The sequence below is a fragment of the Puma concolor genome, chromosome B1, assembly GCF_028749965.1.
Source record: "Puma concolor isolate L17-30 chromosome B1, mPumCon1.1.hap2, whole genome shotgun sequence".
NCBI classification, from domain to species: Eukaryota; Metazoa; Chordata; class Mammalia; order Carnivora; family Felidae; genus Puma; species Puma concolor.
The window spans coordinates 102,596,213-102,607,141 of record NC_141670.1 but is presented as its reverse complement, the minus strand read 5'-3'; the positions used below and the strand labels follow the sequence as shown (position 1 = coordinate 102,607,141).

General features: G+C 38.1%; 1 protein-coding gene across 3 annotated transcripts in view; it reads left to right on the top strand.

Moving 5' to 3' along the window:
* BBS12 (Bardet-Biedl syndrome 12) overlaps window positions 1-10,929 on the top strand; it is a 71,512-nt gene that overhangs the window by 46,434 nt on the left and 14,149 nt on the right. For 2 of the 3 annotated variants that reach the window (XR_015250247.1, XR_015250246.1), the window contains 2 exons: window positions 4,247-4,302; window positions 6,658-7,691. The exons of the other annotated variant lie outside the window; for it this stretch is intronic. The gene's annotated coding sequence lies outside the window, so the exon portion shown is untranslated. Of the gene's footprint in view, window positions 1-4,246; window positions 4,303-6,657; window positions 7,692-10,929 lie in introns of those variants that run through there. 3 annotated transcript variants of the gene reach the window in all.

Below are 10,929 nucleotides of genomic sequence, written 5' to 3'. Positions count from 1 at the left end.
TTTACGTATCTGCATGGAGTGGGGATCCTGGCTTGAACTTAAAGTAGATCTATGGTTTTATTGACAATCTCCACCCACCTTCTCCCACCATTGGGTTATCAGGAATCCATGGAGAGTTTGGTTTGGAACAAATCCAATCACCAAACATGCCCAGACATGTTGAAACAATGTAAGATTCCACTGCTTATAATTTAGTGCAGTTAATGTTATGGTTTTCCACATCATATAGGTATAAAAGAGAAAGGTTTTTCTTTTACTTATTCCAGTAGGGTCCTTTATATGCATGTTTGTCTCTGTGTGTTGCCTAAAGATCAGAAATTACAAAAGACCCTGGGACAGAAAATTAACCTCTAGTTGGCCTAGTTTCCTTAATATTTCAGCCTACTGAGTTAATCTGTTTCATTCTTTTAATTCTGGAATCTGGTCCTAATTTAGACATCTGATTACTAGGAATTACTTTGGAAGTATAATATTACAAGAAGACTCAGACTAAAAGAAGGCATTACACATAGGATTTCCTGTTTATAGGTTTGCAAAATACTTTAAGACCCTAATTAAATAATTAATGAGGGAGAACAGAATACATCTAAACAGTGTACTCACCACAATTTCCAAATGCACTGGATAGCTTGCTCTAATGCCTGACTCAGAGGAAACACTCTGGTGCATTCATGTACACAAGAAAAGAAATGCGACCTCATGATAGATGGATCTAAATGTTGGAATCAACTGGGAAAGAAATGGCAATGTCTAATACTTTATTAAAAAGATTTCACCCAAAATATAATACTGGGATGCTGAATTTCTTAAGTGAAAAATTGTGTCAAATTGTCAAATTGTCTAGCGACATTATTCAGTTTCTCTTTCCTTATAACTTTCAACTTCAATTCTCTGTTTTTCTCTGCCACAGTTTTTGAAAATGAATACACAAGAAACTCACCAATGAACTGTCATTTTTATCTTTCTAACCTCAAGCAGGTGTTGACTGTTCCCTCTTTCTACACTATTTCTGATTGTGGAGTGGAGGGATTTTCTGATTTCTTAAATTTTTAAAAAATTTTTTTACATTTATTTATTTTTGAGAGACAGAGACAGAGCACAAGCAGGGGAGGGGCAGAGAAAGAGAGGGAGACATAGAATCCAATGCAAGCTCCAGGCTCTGAGCTGTCAGCACAGAGCCCCATGCGGGGGCTCAAACCCATGAACCATGAGATCATGACCTGAGCCAAAGTCAGACACTCAACTGACTGAGCCACCCAGGCACCCCAGGATTTTCTGATTTCTTAATAGCAGGAGCAATACTTGGAATTTCAGTGTCTGGGTTTTTTTTTCTCTAAAGGGCACATTAATCTTATGTACTCTCTCCAAGAATTATGATAGTTTCCAATCTCATTAAGACTTTTATGCACAGAGAATTCAAAGAAAATTAGTAGTCAGTAGTCATTATCGATTAAAAAAGATTTTCTCCACCTCTATGGCAAGTATCACAAGGAGTTCCTCAAAGTGTTTAGAGGAGAAAAACCAAAGGAAATGAAAGGAAAGAAGAAAGAAAGAAAGAAAGAAAGAAGAAAGAAAAAGAAAGGGAGAAGAAATAGATGCTGTTCAAGCAGTTCAGAAGATTCTTGACTTTGAGACTTTGATGAAGTTATAATATAAACAGCTTGAGGGAATATGGGATTTGAAAGCAGTTTTATATGTTGGAAAACAAGCAGTATTTTTATGAGGCTAATATTGGAACATATACCAATGCCAATTCCTGCTTTTAGAGCAAATGAAGTCTTCCGTTACCAGTCCCTTAGCCAACCTGTTCTATTCCAGCCTGTTTCATAATGTATGTTTTCCTAAGTAAAAAACAAAACAAAACGACAACAACCACAAAAATGAACATTTTATTAAATATACTATTTTCCAGTTAATTTTTTTCCTTGTTGCTCAAGTACAAGGATAAACAAGTTATTTCTTCTGGGTTTCATGTCTGAAACTCTTTCTAGTGATAGGATTGTTGTAAAGATCAGAAAGACACTATATATGAAAGTACTTTTAAATACAAAAAGAATCAGGGTTCCTGGGTGGCTCAGTTTGGTTAAGCCTTTGAATCTTTGGTTTGAATCTCCATGACCTTGGAGAAAGGTCATGATCTCACTGTCAGTGTGTTTGAGCCCCAGCTTGGTATTTTCTCTCTTTCTTTCCTTCTCTGTCTGCCCAACCCCCCTCCCCACCCCCCACTCATGTCGGTGAGCTAGCTCTCTCTCTCAAAATAAATAAACTTATTGCTTCTCGGCCTTTATTCCAAGATAAAATGTAAAATAAATAAACAAAAAAATATATATATAAAATCATACAAATATAAGTCAACATTATTACCAAATCTATTTGTGATATGTACATTTTCTCCTTTAGTTTTTGTTTTTCTCTCTTATTCCATCATTATTTTCTGAATAATCAAAACAATTATACTAGAATTATAACATTATTCAGTTAGGTTGAAAATGTTAGCCATTTTTGGTTTTGCCTTTCAATAAAACTAACAAAAATTGTCTACCTTGCACATTTTTACTTTCAATTGAGGTTGGTATGTTTAAAAAGATTAGAAAACATGATCTAAAGATCCCATTTTTATTTTTTTTAATTTAATTTTTAAATTTAATTCTAGCATAGTTAACATACAATGTTATATTAGTCTCAAGTGTACAATATAGTGATTCAACAATTCCATATATTATTCAGTGCTCAGCAAAATAAGTGTACTCTTGGGGCTCCTGGGTGACTCAGTCAATTAAGCATCCAGACTCTTTATTTCAACTCAGGTCATGATCTCATGGTTCTTGGGTTCAAGCCCCACATCAGGCTCTGTGATGACAGCACAAAGCCTGCTTGGAATTCTCTGTCTCCCTCTCTCTCTGCCTCTCTCTCTCTCTCTCTCTCAAAAACAGATAAACATTAAAAAAAAAAAAAAAAGTGTGTTTCTAATCCCCTTCACCTATTTAACCCATCCCCTCACCCACCTCTCCTCTGGTAACCATCAGTTTGTTCCCTATAGTTACAAGGCTCTTTCTTGGTTTGTCTCCTTTATCCTTTGTTTGTTTTGTTTCTTAAATTCCACAGATAAGTGAAATAATATGGCATTATTCTTTCTCTGACTGGCTTATTTCTCTTAGCATTATACTCTCTAGATGCATTCATGTTGTTGCAAATGGCAAGAATTCATTCTTTTTATGGCTGAATAATATTCCTTTGTACATATATACATCTTCTTTATCCATTCATCTATTGATAGACACCTGGGCTGCTTCCATTGTTTGGCTGTTGTAAAATAATGCTGCAGTAAACATAGGAGTGCATATATTTCTTCGAGTTAGTGTTTTTGTATTCTTTGGGTAAATACCTGGTAGTGTTACTGGATCATAGGTCACTTCTGTTTTTAATTTTTTGAGGAGACTCCATACTGTCTTCCACAGTGGCTACACCACTTTGCATTCCCACCAAGAGTGCAAGAGAGTTCCTCTGTCTCCACATCTTTGACAATACTTGTTGTTTCTTGTATTTTTGATGTTAGCCATTTTGACAGGTATGAGGTGATATCTCATCATGGTTCTGATATGCACCTTCCTGATGATGAGTAATATTGAGAATATTTTCATGTGTCTGTTGGCCATCTGGATGTCTTCTTTGGAGAAATGTCTGTTCATGTCTTCTGCCCATTTTTAATTGGACTATTTGAGGTTTTTTTGGTGTTGAGTTGTGTAAGTTCTTTATATATTTTGGATACTAACCCTTTATCATATATGTCATTTGCATATATCTTCTCCCATTAAGTAGGTTGTCTTTTAGTTTTTTTGTTTCCTTTACTGTGCGGAAGGTTTTTATTTTGATATGATCCTAATAGTTTATTTTTACTTTTGTGTCCCTTGCCTTGGGAGACATATCTAGAAATGTCTAGGTAAAATCTTTCAAATGATACACTTCAATAAAATTAAATATGCACAAATTTTCACAGAGGAATGTTGTGTATTTTGATAGTCAAATTTTCTGTTAGTAACCCATGCTGACCTGCTTAATATTTGTATTATGCAGAAGTTTTTCCTCTTGAAAAATCACTATTAATATTTGAATCAAAATGAAAAGTTCATACTATCTATATATTTTAAGCCAAAGGTTTTATTTTTGAGGACAATTATTTTTAATAATATTAAAACTTTTCCAGAATAAACAGTGCTTTCTTACATTTTTACATTCTCATTTAAAGGATCAGTTTATCCTGAAATACGTTACAGAGGAGAAATGGAAGGATTTTTTGAAAAAGTAAGTATTGCATGTATTTCGTAAAACCCCTGCACTTCCTATTATCACTTGTTGCATTAAATTAAGTATGCAATCATTTAAGCTAATAGAAAACATTTGACTGGAAGCTTTTTATTGATTTTGACTAAAGCACAATTTGCCTTTATTTACTTACATTGTTAAGAACCATATGTAATAAGATGAAAAGTATGTTTTAGATTATTTTTCAAAGTTGGAGATTTCATTATAAAATTATAACACTTTGTAAAAATAAAACACATAGAAACCTGAAAGAAAATTAAATAAAATATGAACCAAGGTAATAAAGTATTAAATCAGTTTGTTATAGTGACAAACAAAAATAGCAATATAAAGCAAAATTGCCACCACTGGCCAAACTGTATCCATCTTGAATTCATTTGTGGTGTAGAGATTAATTCAGTTCTTCAAATATTTCTCTCTTCCTCTCTTTCTTTCTTTACACACGCACACACACACATCACACACGTGCTTGTACACACTATATTCAACTTTGTGCCCAATCTACCAGAGAACATTATTTCTTTCTTTCTTTTTTTTTTTTTTTTATTTGAGTGTAGTGTACATACAATGTTGCATTACGTTCAGGTGTTCAACACAGTGATTCAAGTTTTTATGTTATACTGTGCTCACCACAAGTGTAGCTACTGCCTAATGTTCCAATTTTAGTGTATGTGCTGCAGAAGGGAGCATGAGAATGTTTTCTTGATTCAATTATCTTCCACAAACGTGTTTTGAATGCCCTCTATTTAGTACTAGTCACTTTGGAGGCTATTGACTTAAGTAAGACACTTGTCCTCCAGGAACCTGCGATCTAGTGGAAGAAATAAATGATGCACAGTAACAATTGTAATAGTAGATGGAGCCAAATAAACATCACAAATGAGAATTCAATGGTACAGGAATTCAAGGAGTTCATTTTGCTTGAGGAAACCAGAAAAGTCTCATGAAAAAGGTTTCATTAAGTTTGGGCTTTGCAAAATGGTGAGATTGTTAGAGAAGGTATAGCAGAAAAAAAAAAAAAAAGAAAGTATAACAGAAAAAAAAGAAAGAAAGAAAGTATAGCAGAAAGCTGAGAGGACTGAGGTAAAACTAGCAGCATGAACAATGGCACAGAGACAGCCACATGTAGAGGAGTTATGATTGAGTCGTTCCGTTGAGCTGCAACGTAAGAAGTGGCAAGCAGCAGGTCCTCTCTCAAGGTGGGGAGAAGCTTGAGAAAATAAGTGAAACCACTAGTAGAAAAGTGTCATTTAGGGGCACCTGGGAGGCTCAGTTGGTTAAGATCCTGACTTTTGATTTCGGCTGAGGTAATGATCTTGAGGTTTTTGAGTTCTAGCCCTATGTCAGGCTCTGCACTGATAGTGCAGAGCCTACTTGGAATTCTCTGTATATCTCTCTCTCTCTCTCTCTCTCTCTCTGCCAAAATAAATAAATATACTTTAAAAAAAAGAAAAGTGTCTTTTATTCAGAACACAGTGCAGATTCCTTGGAGGTTCTGGAGGAAGAACATGGCATGCTCAAGTAGCAGTTAAAAAAACCATTTTTAGTTTGTTTTTTAGATGTCTTTTTTTTTTTTTTTTTTTTTTTTTTTTTTTTTTTTTTTTTTTAGAGAGAGAGAGAGAGAGAATGATTGGGGAGAAGGCCAGAGGGAGAGAGAGAGAGAAAGAGAGAGAAAGAATCTCAAGCAGTCTCCATGCTGAATCCAACACAGGTCTCGATCCCACGACCCTGGGATCCTGACCTTAGTCAAAATCAAGAATCCAACATTCAGTCATCCAGGCAACCCCCCCAAAAAATCATTTTTATGGGTGTGGGGCTCAGTGCTGAGTGTGGAGCCTGCTTGGGTTTCTCTCTCTCTCTCTTTCTCTCTCTCTCTCTCTCTCTTTCTACCCTTCCCCTGCTCATTCTCTCTCTCTCAAAATAAATAAATTTAAAAAACATTTTTTAAATGAGACTGTGGGTTAGACCATAGCTACAGAGATTGATTAGGTACTTTCATTGCCCAGAAAAACAAAGGAGGCAATAGAAATGAACAAGATGACACAAAGCCAGTGATATTTCAGAAGCAGAATTGTTAGGACTTTGTAATCAGAAGCCTCTTTTGGAGCTAAAAGTGTTAGTTACTCTTGTTACAGTCAGGTAACAGCAGATTAAATTGAACTAGCTTAGGTGGAGTTGCTAAGCAATTTACATGTATTATCTTATTTAATATTCATATAAGTACTTTGAAGTAGGTGCTATTACTATACTGATTTTATAATTAGAAAAACCTGTGCAACTTAGCAGACAGTAGCCCAATTTGACTCACCACTGCGCACTATTGCTCTTCCCAAGCACACTGAAGATCTACCCTGGAACCAATCAACTGAGGCCGGAGAAGGCAGAATCCTGGAAGACCATGGCCATGTAGCTGGGATGGGACAGCACTTGAGGAAGAAGGGGCAGCAGACAAAGTCTCTAGAAAGCCACTAAACAACAAAAAAAAATCCAATGTATTGAGCCAGGGTGCTCAAAGGTAAATCATCAGAAGTAATCATTTGCAAGGGAACATAGTGGGTTCGACTTGGACTAGTTTAGTTTGTGCTGGCCACTTATGTAGGTGGACATATCCACCAGAGAAGTGGGGATGAGAGGCCTATGCACCCAGATAGAGGCAAAGTTTGTAAATCTAGGAGTCACATCAGAGCAGTGGTAATTGAAGCAAAGAGAGTGGATGTTTGTTGAAGAAGAAAGTATGGAAAGTGCTCTAAAAAATGCAAGTAAGAATGGGAATGCTTAGTAGAGGAGCTGGGGAAAGGAACTGGGAAATACTGCTGTATTTGGAGAGCAGAAAAAGGAATAGGTAGTAATAACAGAAGCAGAGAAGCAGCCACCAGGAACTTTTCCTGGAAAAGGAGGAAAAAGGAGATCTAAAGACAAGAACACTGCAAGATGAAGTGATGACAACATCATCCCATACCAGAGGAGGGCCAAAAAAATCTAACCACTGACATCTACTGTTCAGCACAGTGTGGGAAGGAATATCCAGACTAATAATGGTGTAGGGAATAGGGAGGGCGGTGGGTCTGAATGTAGCTTGCAGGTGTAGATGAGTCTTTGAAAAGGTTCAGTGGTGAAGGTAAGGAGTGAAATGGGATGGAAAAAAGCATTTTATAATAAAGGTGCCTAAAGTCTGCTATAGGCCCAGAGGAGAGAGCCTGGTAGCTCCTTACCTATTTGGAACCTGGCTCTCCAGCAACCTCCACTATCTGGAATACAGTGAAGAACCAAGAAGCAAAAATAGTTTGAACAACTTACATCAGTGTCATTATACTTGTTCAATTGAGTCTATGGGTTGTACATAAAAGAAAATTGATTCATTTGCAAAATTGAATTAATCTTACTCTTCTCTAGATCAGAGATGAAGAAATGTTTCTCCCTAGCTCTGGTCTCACAATGGTAAACTATACCCACATTTACACATAATAAAATGTTCAACTAACTTCCCATTCAATGATCTAAGGATATAAAATCTTATAGGACATTAGGAGGCTACAAAGTGGAAACAGATGTAGCATATTTCAACATGGCTCTCCTTGACCCAGAATCCCTGGGATAGAAGAGGTGGGAAAGGAACAAGAAGAAAAAACTGACACTGTCCATACAAGGTAGGGTTTTTCCACCCAGAAACGTAATTCTGACTACAATCCTGTCCTTTTATAATAGGTGTTGAATTACCATTCTGGAACACACTAACCCCATTTGTCATTACATTTAATGAAAGGCTTATAAATAACCAGAATTTCCTGGTTCCTGAACCAAATGCAGCACCAGTAAGACACATCAGTGTTCAGTCATGCCCAGGTGACCCCAGAGGATCACTCTGCTTCCAGTCCGCTAGTATCCCAGAAAGTACATTTCCCCTCTGTGCCAGAGGTTCTCAGATGCCCCTGTGTCCTTCCTCCATCCTGCTCTGTGCCCTGGGAGGCAGACCAGCATGAACTGCATCAAAGGGATCTATCTTGTCTTCTGGATTCCAGTTGGGTTTGGCCATTTGGAAGAACTGGAAAGACCCTGGAGTATATAAGGTAAATGAGGTCAAGAATTTATTCTCACATCTCCCTACCAGCAGGGTCTTTGTAAGTTAGCTGCAGCCTCCCACCCAGACCATAGCTCCTGGCAGCACTTAGGTCTAGGTTCCAGTAACTTCTCCCTCTCCTTCAGACCCACAGGTACTAACTCCAGGGTATGGTAGGGTGTGGCTTCTTAAGCCCTACTCAGACTTATGAAAATAGAGTATTAAACTCTCTTCAAATCACCCAAGTTTGAGGTGCTATTTATTTCTTGCAGGACTTGACTACTAACACCATCCCCATGGAGATAGTATTCAGCTCCCATGCCGAATACTATCAATTGGTATCAATTCTTATCAATTGATAGGAGCTACTTGGATGGAGCATCTTTTGTGAAAGATTCTGAGGCCACATCCAGGGTTTTAATGATTCATGGTTAGTGATGGGGAAGAATAGCTCTCATGCTAGGTACTGGCAGTCCTTGTTCTGGATTTTCATAGTTATAATCACCTCATACCCAAACTCTCAGCAGATTTAAAAGCAAACAAAGAGAGATTTGTTACAAGTAGGTACACTGAGAACAGGATAAAGGGATGGTTGACAGACTAGCAGAAGAAGGAGACTGAGAGGAAAACTCAAAAGTAGACAAACAAACATACAAGCAAACAAAACCACACATGCACACAGTAGTAGAGTGCAGGCCAATCTAGAGTTTAATCTACCCGGTCAATGATGCTTTTGAGCAATCATAGAAAAGGCTAAATATGTTTGGCATACTTTCTTTGAAAAAGACAAAAAGTAGGGGCTCCTGGGTGGCTTAGTCAGTGAAGTGTCCAACCCTTAGTTTCGGCTCAGGTCATGATCTCATGGTTTGTGAGGGCTCTGTGCTGTCAGTGAGGAGCCTGCTTGGGATTCTCTCTCTCTCCCTCTTTCTCTGGCCTTCTCCCACTTCTACTCTCTCTTTCCCTCAAAATACGTAAATAAACATAAATTTTTTTTTAAAAAAAGAAAAAGACAAAAAGCATATCATACACTTGATAAAGATTTCTATTCCGAAGACCTAAACTGTTTAGGTGATCTGAAAAGCTATTTTATACTTTGCTGGCTGGTTTGTACTCCTTGTCAGTTCATCATTATCTAGAGAGAGTTCATGAAAGGTCAATTACCCATTTATTCCCCACAGTTGCCATTGCCAAAACTCCTAAAATTCCTGTCATCACAATAGACAATGACAGCTGATGACTCCAGGCCCCCTAGGGATCAATAGACCATGATGCCAAACTAGTGTCAGGGAGGCAATGACCTGTCTGTTCTTCCCCCGCAGTACTTGGATCCCTTGCTCACTCTGCACCTCCCAGATCTTATTGCTACCATTCCCTTTTTCATCCCGTTGAAATGTATTGCCTGGGCCAGACTCCGCGTTTTAGGTAGTGTGATGCTGATAATTTCTTCAGGGTTAATAAAAGACAAGTGAGCCTTCCTCTGATCTGAGAGAACAGAGATCCCGCTTCACATCAACCTTCTGGAGCTATATGGCAGCCACTGTTGAGGCTATGTTGTGCAAGAAACAGCTAACCAGTTATTATGCAGCTTCTGTGAACAAACTGCTGTGCTAATCTTTGTAGGAAGAGGCAAAATTGCATGAGAACTTGGGGCTCATTTGACAAGCTTCCAGTCTGGTGAAGAAGGCAAACATGGGCACTACTAACTACAACTAAAGAAAAAACTTAGCCAAGGCTCCACCATGCAAACCTGAACATGCTAGAAAGCCCAATGTACTCTGACCTGGACCTCTCTGAGAACTGCAAGAGCTGTAGGAGCTCTGAGAACTGGTGCTCCCTGCCATGACAGGGCCAATGTGATATCAGCTGGAAAGAAGAACTCACAATCTACCTTGTGAGCCAACCAGAGTGTGAACTCAGGCTTCATTGGTGAATTTCCTCCTCTGTCTTATGTCAAAAGGTAAAGACTAAGTTTAGTTATAAGAAATTTAAAATGTTACTTTTCCTCCTCTGTGCCTCCTCCTACCTTTTGTCCTAAATTCCTGTTCAAGTTACTTCTTGAGTGACATGGCTCTTTCTCTCCTGGCAAAGGAATGCACTCAGTTTTGTCTTGTATTGTGTTTTGTCCACTTCTCCTGGTCTTTGTATTTTAATGTGACACTAGAAACATGCCAATAAAGAGAGTGGGTGCTGTAGAGAAGCAGCAGCTGATCTGGACAGTGAAGGATGAGAAGAGCTTCAACAGGGAAAGAAGAGAAGTAAGGGTCTTCTAGGTATAACAGGGCCAATGCTTCATAGCATAACCTCTGGTATGAAGGAAATGTAACATTTTAAATTTCTTATAACTAAACTTAGTCTTTACCTTTTGACATATAAATTACTTTGAGCTAGAGGCGCCTGGATGGCTCAGTCGGTTAAGTGTCTGACTCTTGATTTCAGCTCAGGTCATGATCCCAGGGTCCTGGGATCGAGCCCTGCATTGGGCTCTGCACTGAGTATGAAGCCTGCTTGAGACTCTGTCTCTCTCTCCCTCTGCCCCTCTCCCCTGCTCA